General features: G+C 46.1%; 1 long non-coding RNA gene across 1 annotated transcript; it reads left to right on the top strand.

Moving 5' to 3' along the window:
* The first annotated feature begins 630 nt into the window (after window positions 1-630).
* LOC118255984 (uncharacterized) lies at window positions 631-22,214 on the top strand. The gene is made up of 4 exons (XR_004781123.2): window positions 631-824; window positions 19,699-19,772; window positions 21,008-21,080; window positions 22,110-22,214. It is a non-coding gene; the product is annotated as an uncharacterized LOC118255984 (long non-coding RNA).
* The last annotated feature ends 3,293 nt before the right edge of the window (window positions 22,215-25,507 follow it).

The following is a 25,507-nucleotide window of genomic DNA, read 5'->3' as shown; positions in this document are numbered from 1 at the left end:
GACGCCCGCGGTTCCCCACCCCCCTTCTCCCCCTTCCCCTCCCCCCCCCCCCCCCCCCCCGGCTCAGAGACACACATCGGGGCCGCGGGGCGGGTGGTGGAAAAAAAAAGGCGTTTAATTCTGAAAATAATGTCCTTTAAAAGGCGTCGTGAGGAGGGTCGGTCGGTGTGTGTGTGTGTTTTTTCGTTAATAAATTAAAAAAGATGAGAGAGGGGGGTCGGTGCGGTGGTTGTATAGCAATAAATAGTAGGTCCGGAGGGGGAGGAAAACAAAAAAATAAAAATAAGAAAACGTAAAAAGGACACATATACCTTAAAATAAAAATTAAAATACACATACTTTGAAAAAAAATAATAAAAACTTTTAAAAATAGTGGCAGCACACGGGGACACGCCGCAGGGCAGCGGCGCTGCCTAAGCCAGGTTCATGTAGCTCCTCCACACGGCCAGCAGCTCCCGCACCTTGCCCTCGTCGCACAGCCCTCCTCCGGCCACGGCCCCCCGGTGCTCCGCCGCGCCGCGCCGCCACCCCTGCAGCACAGCGCCGTCAGACCGGCACGGCTCGGACCGGCTCGGCTCGGCACAGCCCGGCTCGGCACGGCCCGTCCCGGGACCCCGGCACCCACCTGGGGCGGGCGGTACCCGCGGCAGTTGCGCTGCACGACCCGCAGCGTGCTGGGCCACAGCCCCCGGCCGCCGCAGCCCCGCGCCCCGTCGAGGACGCACTGCAGCAGGCGGCCCTCCCGCTGCGCTCGGAGCCAGCCCTACGGGCACAGGGCTGTCAGCGGCCGCACCGGGAACCGAGCACTGGGAACCGGGAACCAGGTATCGGCCCCGGCGGGGGGGGTGGGGCGGCAGCGCGCAGCCGTCGGGCCGCGGCCCCCCGCGCTCGCCCCGCTCCGCCGGCGCCGCCCCAGCGCAGATCCCGGCCCCCAGCGCCCTTGTATCCCCACCCTGCTCCCCATCCCCGCCCTCTCCTCCCCCTTTTCGCCCCCCGTTTTCCCCTTCTCCACCGTTTCTTCTCCCCCCGTTCTTCTCCCCCTTTTCTCCCCCTCTTATTCTCCCCCCTTCCTTCTCCCCCCATTCCTTCTTCCCCCTTTCTCCCCCCCTTATTCTCCTCTTTCTTCCCCTCACTTTTTCCCCCCTTTCCTTCCCCCCCTCTTTCCCCGTCTTTTTCTCCCCTCCTTCATTCTCCCCCCTTTCTTCTCCCCCTTTTCTTCTCCCCCCTTCTGTCTCCCCCCTTCCTTCTCCCTTTCTCCTTCCCCCCCATTCCTCCCCTTATTTCCCCCCCATTTCCCCCTCCCTTTCTTCCCCTCTTTTTCATGCCCTTTCCCCCATCCTCTCTCTCCCCCACTCCCTCTCCCCCCCCTCCCATTCCTTTTTTTTTTTTTGGTGTGCTTTCGCCTTTTTTTTTTTTTTTCCACGGAAAGGGAATGCCACCTAGCCGTCGGGGGGCTGCGTTCACCCTGGCGAACCTCGGACTGCTCCGACCCCTCGGGCGCGTCCTCGCAGGTGTGAAAATCGAGCTGTAGCCCCTGGAGGAAGACAACAAAACGGGGGGTGCCCCTTAACGCCGCCGCCCCTCGACGGCGGGCGCCCGCACCGCGGGGCCGCCGTGGGAGTGGAGCGGGGCGGCGGGGGCAGACGGTGCCTCCGGTGCCGCCGGTGCCGCCGGTGCCGGGCCGCCGTGCGGGACGGGAGCCCGCTCTCTTGCCGCAGAGCCGCAGCCTGGTCTCCTTGCTAAGCGCTGTCTATGCGCGCAAACGATCCGCGAGGCTTTCTAAACCGCTGATCACCTTTGCGACCGTGAAACCGTCTTCGCCTTCGGTGCGGTATTACACAAGCGGCTTTTCAGTCCTAGGGGTCTGCAAGGCGCCGGGAAGGGTCAGGTAGCGCTCTGGCAGCAGCCGCCCGGGCTCCTGCTCTCTGTCCCTGCCAGTCCCAGCTTCAGCGCACACTTTAGGGAGGTCGCCGGAGGAGGAGAGTAGGAGATAATTTCCCCGTCCTGTTCACATGCACCGGCTTACTAAACTAGCCAACTCCCGGCTTGCTAATCGAGATTTTCAGAAAGTAGCTGCCGGCGGTCAAGGATAAAATCGTGGAGGCAGTGCCGTACCGAGTTTCCCTCCGATGCCACCAGAGAAACCACCAACCTCGTTTAAGGTCATGTGCGCATCCAAAACGTTTAGGAGATCCTCTCGTATCTCGTCGTGGTTACAGAGGCTGAAATTGTAGGCGGACTCCCGCGATAAGTCGGCGATCTGAAGAAAGATGATGAAGCCACAAAAGACTGCATAAGAAAAAGCCAGAGGTTAATTCTCCTGCACCGCTACGTGACCCGACAGGGCACGGAGGACAGATCTGAAGAGAGGGATGCCGGTGCCTCGGGAGCACTAGAAAAACTGGTTGGTTACCCTTGTGATTATCCATGGTGTCTTTACACGTTGTTTTTCTCTTGCTGGGCTTCAGATCGTTGCTGGCTTCATATATGTACCTGTACGCCTACGGAAATGATGGTTTCCAATTCCATAACCGGGGCTCACTGGGACGTCTCATGCACCTCTTTCCAGAACTGTAAATAATAAATATTCAGACTCGAAGCTGTGTCACCGATCCGAAAAGAAACACGGGATAATAAATAACAACCGACCGCAGCATCTAAACCCAAACCTAAACAAACCAAAGAGAAAAAAAAAAAAAAAAAAAAAAAAAAAAAACAACTCCACGGCAGCCGATCCCGCCCGAAACGAGTGGGGACAACGCCGCCAGCAGCGGCGTGGACGCCACTTCCAGGGCTGGCAGTTGCGATATTGTCGCTCAGGCGACACACGACGCGGGGGGACCGCCCGGGGCAGGCGCTCACGCCCGCCGCGATGTGCTCTTGGCGGCACGTTTCAGCGCATCGCTTTGCGATGCTGGCGAGCGCTCGTTTCCCCGTCTCGCCTAGAGCTTTTCTCCGTATTGCCTGGCCCTTTTCTTCCTCTATCCTAGCCCTTTTCCCCCCTTCTCCCTCCCCAGCCGCTTCCCCTGGGGAGACCCTTCTCCCTCGCAGGCTGCAGGATGCACACCCCTGAGGGCACCCGGCCGGCTCAGGACCCCGGTCGGGGAGAGGGGCACGCAGCCCGTGCAGGTGTTTTCTGCTTTTGGGTGGTGGGATTGCTCCTGGTCCCGCCGCACGGGGTCAGGGAAAGTGCCCCGGGATGCCCGCCGGCAGTGCCGCGGTGGGAGCGGTGCCAGCCGAGGGCACCGCGGCGAAGGGTTTAGAGGCAGCCTTATCTCAGTTTCGGGTAAAGCCTTTTTTTTTTTTTTTAATTTATTTTTTTTTTTTTTTTCTCGGGGAATGCCTCTCCGGCGTGACTCATTAGGGAAACCCAAGAGGACTGCCACCGCCGTGGGAGGGAGGGCATTTTTTTTGGCCCTCGGAGCTGGGGACGGGCCAAAAACGATTAATCCCTGTGTCGTACCTGCACGCTCGAGTGCCTTCCCTCTCGTCTTCTTCCCGCCCCTCTCCCCGCAGCCCCGACGGCTGCTGCCTCCCTCCCTGCCCGGTCTCGGAGCGTGCAGGGTGTGCAGGGCTTTCGCCTGGCCGTGGGGGACCTGGGATGTCCGGATTAAAGCGTGGCTGTGTGCCACCGCTCGTAGATGTGCGGGGATAAACCTAATCCCCGTGAAAGCCCACGTCTTCAAGTCGCCGTCTTAAAATCTGTTGCGCTCACTGAGGTGCAAAGCCGGTGCGCCGAGGCTCGGCAGCGCGCAGGGGGCATCTGAGAGAGGGGCCACTATTTGGGCATGGCGCTGCCGAGACCCAAATGCAGGCGGCACACGCCAAGAGTTTTGCCTTTTCATGAAACCAGCCGTGCCTAGTCCTTCACCAGCTGGCACTGTGCACATCTGTTGGGATACCTGCGTTTCACCCTCTCCCAGAGCTGCCAAGCAAACCAACAAAACCCCATTTTCCTAAAGGATGTCTTGTTCACCTATTCCAGAAACTGTTGGGCTTTTATTAACTCGCAAACTGGTGTGCCTTCGTCTTGTTCCAGGACTTCTTGTCTGATGCTGTTAATCAGCTTTAATAAACTTTAGTAAGGTATCGGTTAATAAACTGATAAAATTCATTTTCTCTAAATAGCTTTGTATTTCTCATTTTACAGCATCACAAATGAATATGCAACCTAACGTAAAGGAATTCACTTTTAGGTGTACTTTTTTTGTGGTATTCATGAAAGCCAGCAGAATAACTGACAAACAGCCTGTTCCTGCCATGGAGTCAGTGTAATGCTCATCTAAGGACGCAATTTAGGACCAAGAAAATCTTATTTGTTACTTTCTATTTTTTATTTGTCTTTACTAAACGGATAAACACAATAAACCTGTTAATAAAGGTGCTTATTTGCCCTTACTAAACATGGTGCAGTAGTCCTGGGAATAGTTAAAGCTTATAGCCTGTTTCAGTTTTAATACAAGCAATACTGGGCTGAAAACTGTCTTCCATCACTATTAATACACACATGGTTTTATCTACTGCGTGTGTGTCTCTGTAGTTAAGAGCAGAGCAAAGCTGCAGCAGACTCTGGCAACATAATCAGATCAGCAAATGAGAAATGTATTTTTTAAAGGAACCAGAAATGTATATGCCTGTAAAAGACTATTTGACATTGAAAACATGTTTCTAATTAAGTTCAGATGAAAGACTATTAAGAAACAAGGAATCCACTTCTTTTTCTTTAATCACCTTATTTATTTATTTATTTATTGGATTTGAAAAGTCCTGTAAGTAAATAGCATGTCAGCAATTCATCTGGTCTCTAGTTTCCACTCAGCAATCATCTTGAGTGACCTCCCTCTCTTTTTCTTCATCTCCTCACCCTGCAGCCCAGCCATCTTCTGCCTCCCTGCCCAGGTCTTGGATCAGGCAGATGGGAGGAGAAGTAGCAAATGATATATATTTTTTTATTATTATTTTATTAATTTCCAAAGAGGTATGCATTGAGATACTGTGATATGTGTCAGAAAGGTGGGGGGGAAAGTTCAAAACAACCTGTGCATATTTATAATTCAAGCACTCCAAAACTTTTAACTTTTACTTGCTCCAGACATAATAATCCTGCGGTCTCACTTCTGACAGCAGCTTTTGACCTGGGCAGTTGGCCAAATTTGAGGGATTTGCAAGCAGCTTCCATTAAGAGATTTTATTTATTTTATTTTATTTTATTTTATTTTATTTTATTTCATTTCATTTCATTTCATTTCATTTCATTTTATTTCATTTTATTTTATTTCATTTTATTTATTTATTTATTTATTTATTTATGGAGCCTTGTAGCACTTTCTTCCCTAATGCCTGTTGCCTGGCAGTCCTGTTCTGTCTTGAAGATACCACATTTGCAACCATGCTTGAGCAGTGGTAAAATGGGATTGAGAAATATCTGTTGCTACTTCGCTGCAGGTCAAGATGATATCTGTGCGGGCAGGACTGCTGCCAGCCCCCAGTGGGAGAGGAATTTTGAAGCGAACGAGAAGTCATTGGCTTCAGTAGGCATTTCTGATCAATATTATTAATATTACTGGCATTATAATTCATCAGTCTGATTTGTATTTCCTGAGCCAGTTTTTGATTGTTACATCTTAGTACATGTAGCTGAAAGGCAAACCTTACACATTTTTTTGTACACATGAGCAATATGTTCCTGCCTAAAACACCTCTCTGCTGCAGAAATGCCAGTCATACCCAGGATCTTAACGTAATTATACTTTGGGGGTGTAGGATTTGGGAATTTCTTAAATTATGAAATTATGTACTTGGTGAGGAGACGTGGAGGGAAATGGTGATTACTCAAGTGAAGTCCGGGAGATGGGAAGGAAATGGGTTGGTGCTTGAGAACATGCAGAGCATGTGTCACAGCCCAGGAGCCCATGGTAGGCTGCCCCGGGCCATGCAGGTGCATGCAGCCTGTCTGTGTCCTGCCCACCCTTGGCAGGAGCTGTATGAGATCCATCTGGCTGGGCAAACACTGGTTGCTGTTTTTGTGGGTCTGGATATGGTAGAAGAGTTCTCTGCTGGCAACTTTGCCATCACAGAGGGCACTGCACTCTGCTGTGATACTCAGCACTATCTGACCACTGATGACAACATGCAGCCAGCTCACCAAAAATGCCCTCTCTGAGAGTCCCATACTCAGCAAAGCTGAAGGCTATGTTAGAGATACCTCCCAGGTGTTCAAAAGTCAGGCTGGACAGGGCTTTGGGCAACCAGATCTAGTGATGGCAGGGGTGTTGAATTAGTGGTCTTTAAAGGTCCCTTGCAACTCAAACCATTATATGATTGTCGTGTGCACAGCTTGGGGGTAAATATACAATGGCCTCACTTTTTAAATTTGTTTTTGTTGATACAGTTTACTTTAGAATTTCTTTTCTGAGGAAATGACTTTTTTTGTTTGTTTGTTTTTTTGTTTTTGTTTTTGTTTTTAAGTATTGTCATTTCCAACATAATGGAAATTCAAAATGTTGGCCACATTTCTTTTCACATTCCCATCTGACGCCTGGATCCTGGTCTTCCTGGTCTTAGGCACACAAACCTGTCTGTTTGTCCCTATGCCTGTGTAGAAGCCTACCTTCTTGAGCACAAGTAGCCTCTGAATGCTGGTGAGGGCCTCCACATGCCCATCTGGAGATGCATGCATATCCCACTCACGAGCACCCAAGGCTGGCTGGTGGCTGGCAATGAACAAAACAGCTCTGAGACAGCATCGCAGAACTTGTTGTCAGTTGGTATACCTCAGCTCTCCCCAGAGATCGAAAGACTTGTCAGCAAAACACAGGAGCATGTCTGCATTACTAAATAAAAACAACAATAATAATCACAACAACAACAACAACAACAACAATAATAATAAATCTAACCCTTTTGATCTAATAGTCCATGTTGATATTGATGTTGATAGCTGCTGACTAGAGTATCTGCACAGCAGTGCGACTTAGCTCTGAGATGAATATAGAGTATCTTTCTCCCAAGTCTCCTAATGCTGTTGGCTTCCATGCAGCACATGGAAAAGTCCAGGATTCAACTTTCAAGTCCTACCACATGATAGCTGGCACATCCTCTCTTTTAAGAACTCCATACAGTGCTCTTAATATTATTGTCAGGGTAAATGGTTTCTAAAATTACCTGTCTCTTAAGCAAAGTGAAAACTTTTCAGGAGGAGAAGCCTCAGCACCATGAGTCAAACTGACTGTTACGTTGCTTTGGCAGGATCCAGATTTTCATCTGAGATTCCTTCTGTCTAGGCTGACTAATCATAGAAGTGGGACCTGTCATTCTCTTTGCAGGACAGTCAGGTAGAAAGTGTCAGGTAGAAGGTAGAAGGAGGAAAATACACATTCCCAAGTGTTTTCACACTGTTTTGCTGCCAGAAGAGGACAGCAAAGATTCAGTGCACTCGTGATTAATCTTAGATCTCCTGAAGGATCACAGCCTGTGGGTTAAATATCTTTCTCCCTTCTGTCCTACCCCCTGCCACCCCCATTCTGTTGTCATATCCATTTCATTGTCCAGCCATCTTCTGCCTCCATATTTTAGTGTCAGCCTCTGTCTTTTACCTTTCTGTTCCTAACTTGTCCCAAGCATTTCCAAGTCCACATTTAAATGCTTATTTTCAAGTTACACCTTTCCTTCTTATCCACATGCTAACTCCTCCTCTGCTTTCTCCCATCCCTCATCTTCTGAGATCCCGTAAGAAACTCTAAACAAATGTCTTAAGACATCAGTTGCATATAATCAGGTTCACAAATGCTCTAGTATCAGAATTACAACTATGTAAAATTAATGAGTTTCTCAGCTCATTTAAAGTTGTACTTTAGTCTTGCTTGTCGATACCTTATTAACATGTTTAATGCTAATAAGTTCATGAATTAATTATTGGTCATTACAACAGTGTTGTTATTTTATTACCCCTTTCCTTCTGTAGTACTCCAGTTTAACTCAGTCATTTTTCTTCCTCAAATTTATTATATTTATGTGGTGACTTGCTTTCCCTGCTCTTCAAGATGTAGTATTAAAGGAGAAATAGAAAATGAGTACCCAAAAATGCTCCAGTCAAGTCTAGCATGCACACAAAATCTCAAAAAATGGAAGAAACCACTTTAGACTGGTAACAAAATAAATCCCAGCCACAGCAGGAATACGACGAACCTGCCTCGCATCAGAACATGTATCCGCTGTCCATCATTACCACTGGATATGCCTGACTGTATGTAAAACATTTTTAAAATCACCAAAGCAGAGTTGGGAAACTCAACAGACCTTTTACTCTTCAATCATTGTTTACTCCAAACTCTGGATTTATAGCCAAATTTGTCTAGGTTAGTTAAAGATTTTCCAACTAGCAATGACTAGTCAGGACACATCGGTTCCATGAGTCTGAAATATTTCACTAACATATTTGCAACTAACATATCTGCAGTTTTTCTCATTCAAGAATTATTTCAGTAGAAACACAGTTGGATTATTGATGTGGTTTGTCAAGGAGGAAACCCTGAGGCCCTTATGTAGCAAGTTGAATTAATAATTGTGAATTCTTGAGAAAGTCTGTCTCACTGCTGTTGAAAGAAGTGAAACTGAAAGTACATCCTTGTCATTGAGCAGACATGATCCACAGCTTTTGGAGCAGGTCAAAATTCATCTAACTGGAAACACTGGTTACTAAACAACTTTTCATTTTTCATCCCAGCTGATCATCTTAAAACAACAGCAGCAACAACAGCAAAACTGCAGTAGCATGTTTCTTCTCCTTTATTTGCTCTTCCATGCACTTTGTTGTTTACTTCAGCTTTGTGCTGTGACTCTTTTCTAAAACAATTTTGAACATTTCAGTTGCACGCTGTTTAACAGGAACATATTTCTGTTACATATAACAGGACCAGAAACAAAGCTTACTTTGTATTTGACATTGCCAGTGTAATTTAAGGCAACTGCAAAGAGAGAGATGAATTTGTAAGACTTTTTCTCAGAGGAATGAGCAAAGAATGTAGATTATTTAGGTCACAAGTGACTGAGTGAGGAGATAAGCTCAAAGTTAAGCAATAATAATACCACTATATCACATTCACTATGGGGAGCACCCTAATTTTAATCCTAGAAACAGCTTGCTACAAAACAGTTTCTTGCCATGCCTGACTGAAGCAGGGTGTTGTCAAGCAGTGCCTTTGTGTTGATTTGTTAAAAATTCGGAGCAGGTCTCTCCAGTACTGGAATATTCAAAATGAAGTGTGGTTAAGCTGTGGTACTTCTAGGACTGCAGAATTGATCAGAATTAACCTTCTTCATAACCATCTGAATAGTTTTCTACCCAACTACAATATGTTTTACATATTATTGAAGAAACACGTCATTTAGTTGAATTTTCTCTCCTTCGTCACTCTGAAAAGAGCAATGTGCCAGATATCTGCTCTGTGTAAGTAACAATGAATTGTATTTTGGCAGGAGAGGTCACTAGGCACCGTAATAGATAGATGCAGGACAGCCTCAGGTAAATAAAATGGAAATTGCCACTACCTAGGACCAGGAGCATGTCTACCTCTCACTGTACTTCTCTTTTAAAGTACTTCCACCCGGAAATGTAGCCCGCAGTGCCACTGCTCAGCTCTTGCCTGCTCCAGGGACACTCGCTCCCTGCCCAGAAGCCTTCCTTGTAGCATCCCAATTAACATCACAGACTCCGTGCACCTCATGGCCTTGGATGTGCACCTAGTGCTGCCTCGTGGTCTCCAGACAGCCTGGGGAAGCCGCAGCCTATGGCTGCACCTGGCAGGAGGTGGTTTGGGGAGGGCTGGCTGGCAGCAGCAAGGTGGGCCACTGGCCTGTGCCCTGGGGAGGGCAGCCATGTTCTCTGCCCAGCGCCACGGCCTGGAGCCCTACCCAGACCTCCAGGAGATTAAAAGCCAAGTGTTTGTCGAAATTCAGCTGCCCCATGCCAGTTTATAGGACACAGGGACAGTCAGTGGGTGGGAGCTGGCTCGTGGCAAATGAAGCCCAGTGGGGGAAATAGTTCTCACAGCTGTGGACAGAAGGTTCGAAAGGGTTGCTGCTGTGCAATACCTGTGTACTTGTCCAAATCTATCTCTATTCATGCTTCTTGATGAAAACCATTAGCAGCTGGATCCTACTCATCCTGGCATCTCAAAGCTAAAGTTATTTGTGAGTTGGCAGCCTACATACCAAATGCTTTCAAGGCCTCTTTGGAGAAGTGTGTAAAGCCCTTTACATGGACATATGCACATAGCCAGCCTTTTATGTGATGAAAGGAACTGAGTCCATTATTCTTTTGCTCTGGTGAGACTGGGTTCCCTGTGTGGTATGTGGCAAGAAATTGATCAAGACTGCTTTCCAACTCCAGCATGGATTTTCTAGTTGTGGGAATCATAGAATCATAGCATGGTTTGGGTTGAAGAGACCTTCAAGACAATCTGGTTCCAACCTACCTGCCATGGGTGGGGACACATTCCACTAGACCAGGTTGCCTATAATCCCATCTTGCCCAGCCTTGTACACTGCCAAGGATGGGGCATCCACAGCTCCTCTGGGCAACCTATTCCAGTGCCTCACCACCCTCAGAGTAAAGAGCTCCTTCTAGGTATCTAATCTAAATCTCTTGTCTTTTACTTTAAAATCATTTCCCATTTTCCTATCACTACACTCCCAGACAAAGAGTTCCTCAACAGCTTTCCTGTAGGCCCTCTTTTAAACACTTGAAGGCCATTGTAAGGTCTCCACAGAGCCTTCTCTTCTCTAAGTTGAACAACCTCAACTCCCTCAGCCTGGAGGCCAGGACCTGGAGGGGACCTTTCTACCTGAGACCCCACATCAAGCAGTTACTTCACATGCTTACTGCACCATACAAATAGTCACACAAGGATAGCCCTGACTGATAACAGATCTTTAGCTCTTCAGTTCAGAATACTCCTTCCTTGGGGGGGGGGGGGGGGGGGGGGGGGGGGGGGGGGGGGGGTTGGGGAAGAGAGAGTAGAAACTGAAATTCAGTCTGATCTTCATATATTCTGTGTACACACAAAGTCTTGAAACAGAAAGGTACTAAAATAAAATAAGCAGGCAGAAACATTCTTTAAAAATAGTCTTTGGAAGGATTAATATAAAGGTTACCATCATGGTGTATGGAGTGCAGTAGTGTAAGTGAAACATTAATACATAGAAGTACAACATTTGGTTTTAATAATTCAACTTCTAAGTAAGAACAAAAGTAAGCCAGAAAGTAATGTATTTTAATGGGAAAGATACACAGCAGAGACTTTAAATTTATGTACTTTTTTTTGTTTGTTTGTTCTGTGTTATTTTTTTTTTCCCAGTGCAATGTGCTCATATTTATAACTTCAAGAGTCAAAGAAAAAAAAAAGGGAATTTTATCTTTTCAGATAAAAACATTTTTAAAATTTCTCAGTTTACGGGTTATTGTCTTTTTTTTTTTTTTTTTTTTTCTGGAGATGAATGATATAAACTCCTATTTAGATGAAACCATTTAGATGTTAATTTCCAACAAAATGTTTAAAACAGATATTTTACATATTGAAATGCAGTATTTGTCACTTATTATTATTATAATATTCAAGTTGCTCGAATGGTAAGGGTTGCTTAGGAGAAGAAACATGGGTGGAACAAATAAATTATTCCTTTTGTACAGTCCTATTTAATTCTAAGGAATGTAAGTACAACCTCACTTTTCTGGAGGCTGTGGAAAAAGTTTTAGAAAGAAGAAAATAGGTGTTTGTATATTTCTTGTGGTCATACTTACCCAAAAGCTCTGTCCTCTACTTTCCATTGTGTTATTCCCAATGTTTTTTGTCTTCCACAGAAAGCTTGAAAATCCCATAGCTCTACTCTGCTCTTAACTCATGATAGATGTCAGAGCAGGAGCCTGAACCCTCAATTTTTCCATATGTCTCAGAACTTCTATTTTTTTTCTTTTAGACCTCAGAGAAAGATGTGTAAGCAAATCTCCTCTTTTCTCTTTTTTTTTTCACTTTTTTTTTCCTTTTTTTTTTTCACCCAGAACCATCTCTGTGGCAGAAATAACTATATTTTTATTATAATATCATACCTTATTCCAATTCTACCCATCTTTTTTCAGTTGAACTATAAAGTTGACTTTCTAAGTTGTTAGCAGATCTGAAATTATTTGGAAACATAACTATGTGATTTAGATTTCATGTCCTGTTAGGGTATTTCTACCAAACAGAAACTTCAGAAATCTTCTCATCTTGCTCAATTTCCTGTACAGAATCACAGAATGGTCAGGGTTGGCAGGAACCTCTAGAGGACATCTGGTTCCCCCTGCCTGTTTAAGGAGGGTCACCTAGAGCAGGTTGCCCAGGACCAAGCCCAGTGTGTATTTAATTACCTCCAAGGAGGGTAACTCACAACACCTCTTGGCAACCTATTCCAGTGCTCCATCACCCTCATAATAGGGAAGTGCTTTGAGATGTTCAGAGGGAACGTCCTGTCTTTCATTTTGTGTCCATTGTGTCTGGCACTGGGTACCACTGAAAAGAGCCTTGCTCCATCCTCTTTGCACTCTCCCTTCAGACATTTATATACCTGGCTTATGAATGCATATTGATGAGAACCCCCCTGAGTCTCCTCTTCTCCAGTCTGAACAGTCTCAGCTCTCACAGCCTTTCCTCACAGTAGTGATGCTCCAGTCCCTTCATCATCTTCATGGTCCTTCCTTAGACAGAATGGCCCTCTTGTACTGGGAGAGTCAGAACTAGACATGGTACTCCAGGTGTGGTTTCACCATTGCTGAATAGAGGGGAAGGATCACCTCCCTCGATCTGCCAGGAGTTCTTTGCCTAATGTCACTAAAGAACACCATTAGCCTTCTTAGTGGCAAGGGCACACTGCTGGTTGATGTTCAGCTTCGTGCTCCTCCCCCCGGCCGTTCAAAGGCAACCCTTAGGGAGCGCGAGCGACCAGGAGCGCGGCTAACAGGGCCGGCAAACAGGGAGTGACGCGGAAGTTAGCGAGGCAGTTAGTGCGGGCAGGAAGGGCGGAGCGCTCACACCCGCCCATAGGGACACCTCCTCTAACGGCACTCTCCCGTCAGCTGGGCTGCAATGGTCTCCACCAGGCACGGTGCTTTCTCTAGGAAGTCAGTACACACCCAGACCGACTGCCCGTCCAAACATGCGGCAGTTCAGGTCTCCGGGTGCGGGGAGTGTCTGAGCCTCTTGCTGCCATCGGCGGGAGGCAAAGGGACTGCTTGCATGAGGTGCGAGCAGGTGGACGACCTGGTCCGCATGGTGGCGGAACTCAAGGAGGAGGTGCAGAGGTTGAGGGACATCAGGGAGTGCGAGCGGGAGATAGACGATAGACTGGTGGAGTGACTCCCTGCAGGACCGGAGGGAGAGGGACCAGGGTTGAGACGCCCTAAAGGGGGGTGGACCCCCTGCCCTGTTGCCATCGGGCAGAGGGAGGGGACCTGCGAGTTGAGGAGGAATGGAGACAGGTCCCTTCTCGACCTCGCAGGAGATACCCTCCCCTTCCGGCGCTGCCTTCCCAGGTGCCCTTGAACAATAGGTTTGAGGCCCTGGAGCTTGAGAGACTTGGAGCTTGGGTGAGGACGAGGTAGGAAGCCTACCCAGGAGGATGCCTGAGGTGAGGAAGTTGACTCCACGCCTCAGGACTGCCTCCACCAAGAAAGAAAGAAGGGTGATTGTTGTGGGCGACTCCCTCCTCAGGGGAACGGAGGGCCCTATTTGTCGGCCTGACCCCACACATAGGGAAGTCTGCTGCCTCCCTGGGGCCAGGGTCAGAGACGTTACCAGGAAGCTTCCAAACCTGGTTCGCCCCTCTGACTATTACCCGCTTTTGATAGTCCAGGCTGGCAGTGATGATGTTGAAAAGAGAAGCCTCAAGGCTATCAAACAGGACTATAGGGGGCTGGGACGATTGGTGGAGGGAGCGGGAGTGCAGGTGGTGTTTTCGTCTATCCCTATGGGGGAAGGGAGAGGCACGGAGAGGACATGGAAAGCTCACGTGGTTAATAGGTGGCTCAGAGGCTGGTGCCAGCACAGAAATTTTGGTTTTTTTCACCATGGGGAGCTTTACTCGGCACCCGGCCTGATGGCCCCAGATGGGTCCCTATCTCCAAGGGGAAAACGGATCCTAGGCCAGGAGCTGGCGGGGCTCATAGAGAGAGCTTTAAACTAGGCAAGAAGGGGGACGGGGCTCAAACAAGGCTTGTTGGAGCTGTGCCGGGGGAAACAATGGCTAGGCTGGGGAAGAAGGTGATGGCCCAGCTGAAGTGCATCTACACTAGTGCACGCAGCATGAGTAACAAACAGGAGGAGCTGGAAGCCATTGTGCAGCAGGCAGGCTACGACTTGGTTGCCATCATGGAGACGTGGTGGGACCGCTCCCATGACTGGAGTGCTGCAATGCCTGGCTATCGGCTCTTCAGGAGGGACAGGCAGCACAGAGGGGGTGGTGGCGTGGCTCTCTACATTAGAGAATCTTTTGATGTTGTGGAACTCCAGGCTGGGAATGATAAGGTTGAATCCCTGTGGGTTAGGATCCGCGGGAAGGCTGGCAAGGCTAGCATCCTGGTCGGGGTCTGTTATAGACCGCCGAACCAGGATGAGGAGACGGATGAGGAGTTTTATAGGCAACTGACAGAAGTTGCAAAATCATCGGCGCTTGTCCTCGTGGGGGACTTCAACTTCCCGGATATATCCTGGAAACACAACACGGCACGGAGAAAGCAGTCTAGGAGGTTTCTGGAGAGCGTGGGAGATAGCTTCCTGACGCAGCTGGTCAGTGAACCTACCAGGGGTGGTGCCCCGCTAGACCTTCTCTTCACAAACAGAGAAGGACTGGTGGGAGATGTGGTGGTCGGAAACTGTCTTGGACAGAGTGACCATGAAATGGTAGAGTTCTCTATTCTTGGCGAGGCCAGGAAGGGGACCAGTAAAACTGCTGTCTTGGACTTCCGGAGGGCTGACTTTGAGCTGCTCAGGACGCTGGTTGGCCGAGTCCCTTGGGAGGCGGTTCTGAAGGGCAGAGGAGTCCAGGAAGGCTGGGCGCTCCTCAAGAAGGAAATCTTAGCGGCACAGGAGTGGTCCGTCCCCACGTGCCCAAAGACGAACCGGCGTGGAAGAAGACCGGCCTGGCTCAACAGAGAGTTGCGGCTTGTGCTTAGCAGAAAAAAGAGGGTTTATAATCTTTGGAAAAAAGGGCGGGCCACTGAGGAGGACTACAAGGATGTAGCGAGGCTGTGCAGGGAGAAAATTAGAAAGGCCAAAGCTCATCTGGAGCTCAACCTGGCTACTGCCGTTAAAGACAACAAAAAATCCTTTTACAAATATATCAACGCGAAACGGAGGACTAAGGAGAATCTCCATCCTTTACTGGATGCGAGGGGAAACCTAGTTACTAAGGATGAGGAAAAGGCTGAGGTGCTTAATGCCGCCTTTGCCTCAGTCTTTAGCGGCAAGACCGGTTGTTCTCTGGATACCCAGTGCCCTGAGCTGGTGGAAGGGGATGGGGAGCAGGATGTGGCCTTCGCTGTTCATGAGGAAATGGTTGGTGACCTGCTACGGAGCTTGGATGTGCGCAAGTCGATGGGGCCGGATGGGATGCACCCGAGGGTACTGAAAGAACTGGCGGAGGAGCTGGCCGAGCCGCTTTCCATCATTTATCGGCAGTCCTGGCTATCGGGGGAGGTCCCAGTTGACTGGCGGCTAGCCAATGTGACGCCCGTCTATAAGAAGGGCCAGAGGGCAGACCCGGGGAACTATAGGCCTGTCAGTTTGACCTCAGTGCCAGGAAAGCTCATGGAGCAGATTATCTTGAGGGTCATCACGCGGCACTTGCAGGGCAACCAGGCGATCAGGCCCAGTCAGCATGGGCTTATGAAAGGCAGGTCCTGCTTGACGAACCTGATCTCCTTCTATGACAAAGTGACGCGCTTGGTGGATGAGGGAAGGGCTGTGGATGTGGTTTACCTTGACCTCAGTAAGGCTTTTGACACCGTTCCCCACAACATTCTCCTCAAGAAACTGGCTGCTCGGGGCTTGGACTGGCGTATGCTTCGCTGGGTTAGAAACTGGCTGGATAGCCGGGCCCAGAGAGTTGTGGTGAATGGAGTCAAATCTGGTTGGAGGCTGGTCACAAGTGGTGTCCCCCAGGGCTCGGTACTGGGGCCAGTCCTCTTTAATATCTTTATCGATGATCTGGATGAGGGCGTCCAGTGCACCCTCAGTAAGTTTGCAGATGACACCAAGCTAAGTGCGTGTGTCGATCTGCTCGAGGGCAGGAAGGCTCTGCAGGAGGATCTGGATAGGCTGGAGCGATGGGCTGAGGTCAACTGTATGAAGTTCAACAAGGCCAAGTGCCGGGTCCTGCACCTGGGGCGCAACAACCCCAAGCAGAGCTACAGGCTGGGAGATGAGTGGTTGGAAAGCTGCCTGGCCGAGAAGGACCTGGGAGTATTGGTTGATAGTCGGCTGAATATGAGCCTGCAGTGTGCTCAGGTGGCCAAGAAGGCCAACAGCATCCTGGCCTGTATAAGAAGCAGTGTGGCCAGCAGGTCTAGGGAAGTGATTGTGCCCCTGTACTCGGCTCTGGTGAGGCCACACCTTGAGTACTGTGTTCAGTTTTGGGCCCCTCGCTACAGGAAGGACATGGACGTGCTCGAGCGAGTCCAGAGAAGGGCGACCAAGCTGGTGAGGGGTCTGGAGAACAAGTCTTACGAGGAGCGGCTGAGGGAGCTGGGCTTGTTCAGCCTGGAGAAGAGGAGGCTCAGGGGCGACCTTGTCGCTCTCTACAGTTACCTTAAAGGAGGCTGTAGTGAGGTGGGGGTTGGTCTGTTCTCCCACGTGCCTGGTGACAGGATGAGGGGGAATGGGCTCAAGTTGCGACAGGGGAGTTTTAGGTTGGATATTAGGAAGTACTTCTTTACCGAAAGGGTTATTAAGCATTGGAACGGGCTGCCCAGGAAGGTGGTGGAGTCACCATCCCTGGAGGTCTTTAAAAGACGTTTAGAAGTAGAGCTTAGCGATATGGTTTAGTGGAGTACTTAGTGTTAGGTCAGAGGTTGGACTCGATGATCTTGAGGTCTCTTCCAACCTAGAAATCTGTGTCTGTGTGTCTGTGTCTGTGTTTACCAGGGTCCTCAGCGGCTTTTCTGCAAAGCTGTTTCCAGCTGGGTGGCCCCAGCATGTCCTAGTGCCTGGGGTTGTTCCTCCCCAGGTGCAGGACTTTCCACTTCCCCTTGTTGAATTTCATGATGTTCTGGTCTGCCCATTTCTCCAAACTGTCCACATCCCACTGGATGGCGGCACGGCCCTCTGGTATATCAGCTACTTTTCCCAGTTTTGTGTCATCTGCCAACTTGCTGAGGATACACTTTACCCCATTGTCCAGCTCATTAATGAAGATGTTAAATAGGACAGGACACAGTACTGACTCCTGAGGTACACCACTGTGGGTGGTTACTGGACTCTAAGCTTTATGCAACTGATCACCACCTTATGGGTACAACTGTTCAATGTGTTTTCCACCCACCACACTGTCTGCCCATCCAGGACATTCATCACCAGCCTGTCTATGAGGATCTTATGGTGCACAGTGTAAAAGGTCTTACTGAATACATGGTAGACAATATCCACTGCTCTTTCATCATCTAACAGGCAGGTCACTTAATTGTAGAAGATTCTCTATTTGGCCAAGCATGACTTCTCCTTGATGAATCCATGCTAACTATCCTGATGATTTTCTTGCAATTTGTGTGCCTGGAAATGTTTTTCAGGATTAGCTGCTCCATCACTTTCCCAGGGATCAAGGTGAGGCTTATCAGCCTGTAGTTCCAAGGGTCTCCTTTGACTTTTTTGAAGTTAGGAGTGACATTTGCTTTCCTCCAGTCTTCAGGCACCATGACCTATCAACAGTTTTCCAGAGTAGCCTCACAATAACATTTGCCAACTCCCTCAGTACTTATAAGTGCATTCCACCAGGACCCATTAATTTATGTATTCCCAGCTTGCTTGAGTATTTCCTGACCTGATCCCTTGTCCAAGGGTACATCTTCCTTGCCCCAGGTCTCTGGGGCCTGGGATTCCTGAAGGCTGGTCTAGCTAGTAAAGACTGAAGCAAAGAAAGCATTCAGTACCTCAGCCATTCCCATGTCCTGCATCTCCTTCAGCAGTAGGCCTCCATTTTCCTGAGTCTTCCTTTTGCCATCTATGTTGTGGTGGTTTTACCTTGCTAGGCAGCTGAACTCCACCACAACCTCTCTCCCACTCACCCTCCTCAGAAGAGGAAGGGAAGAAGAAAGGAAAAAAAAATCAAGCGTTGAGATAAGGGTAATTTAATTAAAGAAAAAATATTCATTAATATAAAATATTAATAAAATATTTAGTAAATTAAAATATTAAATATTAATTATATACGATATAATATTAATACATTAATATTAATATATAAATATATTAAATTAAAATATTAATAAATATTTATTAAGGGAAATTATTATTAAGGGAAAATTAAATAATTTAACTAAAGGAAAAAGGGGTGTGGGGGGGAACAAAACAAACAAACAAACAAACAAAACAACCAAGCAAAGACCTTGTGGAAGCACAGAGAGAGAGGAAAGAAATTACTTCCCACCAACAAGCAATGCTTGACCATGTCCTGGAAGCAGGGCCTCAATACGCATAGCTGTTGTTTGGGAGGACAGATATTTTCGTCATGAGAGCCCATCCCTCCCTTCTCCTTCCCTTTTTCCACCTTTTATTGCTGAGTCTGACACCATATGGCATGGAATATCCCTTTGGTTGATTTAGGTCAGCTGTCCTGGTGATGTCCCCTCCCCACCTTTTACCCACCTCCAGCCTGCTGGCTCTTTGGGGGTTTGGAGGGAGTCCTGATGTGTTGCCAGTATTGCTCAGCAGTAGACACAACACTGGTGTGATACCAGTGCTGTTCTAGCTGCGAGTGCAGAGCAACGCACTGTATGAGCTGCTGCAGGGAAAGTTAACTCCATCCCAGCCAGACCCAGTACATATGTACATACAGAAGCCCTTCTTGTTGCCTTTGATGTCCTTGGTCAGATTCCATTCCAGCTGGGGTCTAGCTTTTATAACCTCATCCCTGAATATTCGGGCAATGTCTCTGTATTCTTCCCAGGTTACCTGTCCCTGCATCTACTCTCTCTATGCTTCATTTTTCTGTTTGAGTTTGGCCTGGTGCTCCTTGTTCATTTGCATAGAACTCCTGGCATTTTTTGCCTGACTTCCTCTCTGTTGGGATGGACCTCTTCTGAGCTTGGAAGAGGTGAATCTTGAATATTAACCGGCTTCCTTGGGCCCCTCCTATCACCAGAGCCTTATTCTACAGTAATCTTCCAAGGAGATCTTTGAAGAAGCCAAAATCTATTTTCCTGATGTTCAGGGTTCTGAGTTTGCTTTTCGTCCCTGCCTTCAGGATCCTGAACTCCACAACCTCATGGTCATTGCAGCCTAGGCTGCCTTTGACCTTCACATTCTCAATAAGCCACATGGTGGTGGTTAGTAGAAGGTCCAGCAGAATGCCTCTACTTGTTGGTTCCTCTATGAGTTGGAGAAGGAAGTTATCATTAATGCAATTCAGGAGCCTCTTAGATTGATTATACCCTTTTGTGTGTACCTCCAACAGATACTGGTGTGGTTGAAGTCTCCCATGAGGACCAGGACCTGTGAACATGAAGTTGCTCTTTCCTGTCTGCAGAGGTATTCATCCGCTTGTTCTTCCTGCTCCAGTGGCCTTTGTCGTATACACACTATAATGTCACCTTTATTGATCTTCAAGACCATCTACTTCCAACCCCCATGCCATGGGCAGGGACACCTTTCACTAGACCAGGTTGCTCAGAGCCCCAGCCTGCCCAGTCTTGTACACTTCCAGGAAGGGACCATCCACAGCTTCTCAGGGCAGTCTGTTCCAATGTCTCACCACCCTCCTAGTGAAGAATTTTTTCTGTATATCTAATCTAAATCTCCCCTCTATTACTTCAAAAACATTTCCCTTTTTCCTATCATCACACTCCTTGATAGTCTCTCCCCAGCTTTCCTGTGGCCCCCCTGTAGGTATTGGAAGGCAACTATATGGTCTCTCCAGGACCTTCTCTTCTCCAGGCTGAATAACCCCAACTCCCTCGGCTTGGCTTTGTAGGAGAAGTGCTCTAACTCTCTAATCATCTTTTTACTGAAGTCTAAAGGAAATCAAGAGGGCCAACTATTTTACTCATAAACTTTGATGACCTGGTTTGGTGTTCCTGCTTTAGATTGCTTCATCAAGATTCTCCTCAAGATTGTTCACTTTTTCTTGTGTCCTTTTCTGCCAGCACTGCTTTTATCTAAATTATTCTTTCTATGTCTGCATGGTTCTCAGGCTCCCAAGCCACATTTAATGTTTCTAAAGCTCCAACGAGGCAATATTCAAGAACAATTTCCTGTTTTTTAGTCTGTGTTTTGAACACAAACCTGGATTCTCTGGATTCAGAGCAGCCATCTTCTATCCTTTACATTGGAAAGTACTTCTTTCTCTTCCTGAGACAAGGAAAAAAATGACATTCCATGTCAAGTTGCACACTCCTCTGAAAGGATTTTGTCATTGGTCTTTCTCAACATCCCAGCATCATACTTGGTTTGCCAGTAAAAATTTTCTAGGAAATTTTTGTATAAATATGGAAACATCAAAACCACATTTTTCTTCATACCTTCAGCTGTGATACATAATTAGGTTTTATTATCTTCCTCCAAATAGCACTTAAAGAAGTTTTGGTGGATCCCAAACCATTTCTTTTGTTCTAAGTGTGAATGTTAGTCTTGTTGAAGTTTTGCCAGTTCATCAGTATGGTACCATGTATACTGATTGTCTGGAAATCTCATTTTCACGGCTGTCTTATGTGGGCTTTCTTGGAATTTATGAAGAAGTATGAAGTATCTCCTCGGTCTGTTTCTAGGAAACAAGCTGAATAAAGAATTCAGTGTATTGCCAAAGACGTTCTACTGCAAACTCTGAACACTATGAAAAAGGTAACTCTTTTTGAGTTTGTGACGTATTTGTCTATGTTTTTCTCACTGGTTTTGACCTAAAAAATAGGTATTTCACTGTGGCAGAGAGACTGAAAACGTTTGAGCTACCCACTTGTGCCACCTGTTAATTAAATGTGTAATCTCTTTTGTTTAAGAAGGGTGAACTACACAGATCTGCCCCCCACCTGAACAGCATGATCAGGCACTCTCTTCTATTTCTTCCTGCTCTGTACTCCTCCAGCATGAACACAATTTTGATTAACAAGATCTGTCCAACTCCATTTCAAGTAAGCCTAGTAAATCAGGCCATTCCAAGAACTTTGGAGAATTTTGAGTCCAGGTTTGGGCTCGTGGCAGGCTTTAGCCCCAGCTGCCCCAACACCGTGCATCCAAGAGCACCTCCAAGACAGTGTTAAACATCCAAGGAAATCTGGGCTTGAAAATGTGGAGTTTGACGTCATTGTCTGCCTTCAGGTGGTACTTAATACCAGGTTATCAAATTGTTCTTTCAGAGACAAGCGTACGAAAGTGCTGCCTGAGCTGACAGTCTAATCACACAAAACCATACTTTCCAGGCTTCTCTTTTTGAGTTTCTAAAATAAATTGAGTGAGAAATTCACTAATAAAGCAGGAAATTAGAGGGTAAAATTACTCTCTGTTAACAGAGATCTCAGTCTGTTTCCAACGGTTACAAACCTCCATTGGTTCACAGAAAGGACTGTTACAGATTGTATGTTTCTGACAGAAAGAGTATTTATTGTGTTTTCAGGAAATGACTTGTTAAGTTTGACAAAATTTGGCAAAATTAAGTTTATGCAGGTTATATTTATACACTGAAATACTAATTATCAGAACATATATATATATGTATATATTTAAAAGAATAACATTGTATTTTGATTTTTAACTGACCACAGAAATGTTTGAGATAATTTGGATAGGATAAAAAAATAAAGAGCACTTTTACCTGCTTAGATTTTCAAATTGAATGCAGCTAACTGAAAGAATCATTTCTTGATCTTCCTTAAGCTTTTAACTTTGAAGGAACAAGTGAGTGCCTGAGCAACCACTGGCCTGAACACAATCCTACAAGAGGCAAAGTGTACATCCTGAGCATTCAATCATTCACTCATGCCTGTGTTCAGATGGACATCCAAGTATTTCACTCCAAATACTGAAAATAAATAATAATAATAATTAAAAATGTTAATAAAAAACAAGCAGCCTAGACATTCCTTTCCACTTTTTTTTTTTTTTTTTTTTGGGTGGGGGTGGGTTGGGGGGGGAGAAGTTTGACTTTCCTAGACCTAATGTTTAAATTCTACGTCTTACATGTGGGGTTAACAATTTCTGGAGGAGGCTTGTGTTTTATTACTTGTAAGGATCAGATTTAAAGGTTAATCGCTCTATTGCAGTAAAGAGAACTTAATTACGTTTTCACAGATAACTCACGATAAGGTTCTTATGTCATTGTTACTTTGTAGTTGTGAAGAAGAGGAAAGAAACCTTTGGTTACTCCATACACATAAATCACAAAATATCTTCCATCGCAGCCCACTAACCAGCTGAAGAAATTGTGTTCAATCCCACTTGCTAACACAAGAAAACCAGTTATTTGGAAGCACAGTTAAATTTTAAAAATCATATTGGGCAGGCATTACAAAAGAAAGCATACCATTCCAAGCTATCATTTGTTAGGAACAGGAACTAAACTAGCCCCTAATGAGTCCAGATTGTGAAATAACTGATTACAGACCTTCCAAAGCTTGTCATGCAGGCATTGCAAAAGAAAGCGTACTGTTTTAACTCCACTGTTTGTTAGGAATGGAAACCAAATGGGTTCTAAAATAACTTGGACTGTAAAATAGCTCAAGTTACCCACGAGGAAGGTATCTTATCAATCTTTACAAAAGGTTGTTTTCAATGTAACAAAAGTATATCAGTTGAAAAAGATCTTCATCATATTATTGTCCTCTTTATCATTAATTCTATGTGAATTTGCATGTAATACATTTTCAATTTAGAAAGGAATGTATCTCATCCGTGAGTTAAACCTACATAAATATGTTGTACACTCTCTCCTTGCCACAATTAAAAGTCAAACTAGTGGCTAGTGCCTTATTACAATCCTAATAACAGCTACTGCTTTTTAGAAAGCATCAGAGTAACACTAGCAACTTCTTATTCAGTGGAAATCAATGGAAGTAGTAGCATAAGAAGTTATGTATAAGCCATTCCCCCTTCCTCATCACTAACTTGGTATTTTGTGGAGTTAATATCCTAATCCTAAATTGTGTTTGACTAAACGGCTGAGCAGTATGTTATCACACTTGGCATATATGATGAATATATATTTAGTGTCAAGGCGATGGCTCAGATGCATGAAACTTTGCTGCAGAGCAGCTGGTGGAGAGCTCAGAAGACAGAACCAGAGGTGAGGACAAAATGGTGGTGTCCCTTACTTACTACCCAGTCAAGAGAAAGAGCTGGCTGAAACTCTCCCTAAGCAGCTGGCAGAAGCTTCATGATAGCAGACCTTGGTCCTCATGGGAAACTTGAATCACCATAATGTCTTCTGGAACACATTTATATAGACAATGTCCAATGCATACATATGCAACACAAACTTCATTCCTATGGATGTTAAATGACTGTATCCAATGCTGCTTGCAGTAATACTATGTGAGCAGTATTCTACCTGTTAGCTTCTAGCTAACTTGGGTAGAAGCACTCAGACTATACTGACCTCAGCATGGCTACAGCCTGCTAACCCACATATTACACTTTCAGTCATAGTCACTGTGTGTTTTGTGTCAATTTTGCTGTTTTCTGCTGAGAATGAGAAGCCAAGCCCCTAAGAGTAATCCTTTGAAGTTGACTGTATCTCTAGACACAGCTGAGGAGGTAGCTATGGCACTGGTTTAAAAGGAAATCATACTGCAGCTCCTGAAGTGGCTGCAGAAGGCATCAGGATTTCTGAGCTGGCTTGAAACTCCCTGGTTATTCACAGTAGCATCATCGCAGCTCTTGCAACTATGGTATGGACTGAGTTTATTTAAACACTGTGAAACTAGTGTTATCAAAGCTACATACAATCAAGACATAAACGAGATAGGTCATGCTTATACATATTTCATTCATTGAATTACTTTTGGTGAGCCTGCTTAGATCACTCTATGAAAATGAAAATTCAGAGGTTTGCCCTTTGACAGAAGTATCCATTTCCAGCCTCCTAAATAAGTATAAAATAAGATTCATTTGAGTAACAAGGTAAAACACTGAGTTAAAAAAAAATAAATCCATTTTACATTAGTTAACCACAGGCAATGTAACCCCTGTGTAACATTTTTAGCCCACAAACAGAAATGTCTTAAGAGCTCCAGCCACACACTGTCAGATTTCTTCACTCTGCCCTAAACTCCTGATTTTGGAACATAGTAGTGGATGAGCACAAGAAGGAGAGAAGGTAGCATAGCCCATGTAGTTTCTGAGTCTGTCATTATTGACTACATGTTAAGAAAATATAATCAAGAAAGAGGAAACCACAGACTGACTAGCACAGATCTTCACTGGTTCGTGCATCTCCCCAGGGCAGCGACACCTCACCTGTTGGGAACCTCGTCTTCCACAGGGCATGAGCATGTTTCTGGAAACAGGAAAAACCCTGGACAGGCCTTGAGCTGTGGATGTATTTAATGAAGTATTAACATGAACTTTCTGTAAGTCCCTGATTAAACCAAAACGATCTTCAGCATCAAAAAAAAAAAAAAAAAAAAAAAAGCGGAAGGTTATTATGTAGTGGGCTTGTGATATTCTCCCTCTGTAAATATTTGTCCTGTTCAGAGAGTGACAGAGTGATTTTCAGGGAAGTCCCCTGGGACTGCTGTACCCTTCTGAGAAAGACTTTTACCCCATTGCTGAATCAGGGTACAGGATAAAATATTTACCTAGAGAAAGGGCAGTTAGCTTTTGTCAAAAACAAGCAAACAAACAAAAAATTAATGTAGGAGCTAGGATGGAAACCTTCTTGAGCACAAAAGTCAAAGGCAAGCAAGGACAGCAGTTCTGGTCATCTTCCCTCCTTTGACACTACTAGTTACAGCCACAGCTCTACCTTAGTCTTTCTGGAACCAATTTACAGACACAACTCTGCCTTAGTCTCTCTGGAATCAGTACTTAATCATAACTAAGGGCAAATACACAGGAATAAGATGTTTTTGTTGTAGTTGTTGTTTGTTTGGTTTTGGATAAAATTTTAGTAGTGAAGATTCCATATGGATTACAACTGTCAGGGATTACTACAGGCAAAGGGAGCAATTTCTACAAACCTACTCACATTTAGTGAAGGAGGGAAGAAAGCACTGACCTAGTACTTAAAAGAGGAACATAAATAATGATGACACCTTATTATTCATAAAAAACATGCA

Source organism: Cygnus atratus, chromosome Z (assembly GCF_013377495.2).
Source record: "Cygnus atratus isolate AKBS03 ecotype Queensland, Australia chromosome Z, CAtr_DNAZoo_HiC_assembly, whole genome shotgun sequence".
In the NCBI taxonomy this organism is placed as follows: Eukaryota; Metazoa; Chordata; class Aves; order Anseriformes; family Anatidae; genus Cygnus; species Cygnus atratus.
The sequence above is the reverse complement of the archived record's forward strand: the minus strand, read 5'-3'. Positions and strand labels throughout refer to the sequence as shown.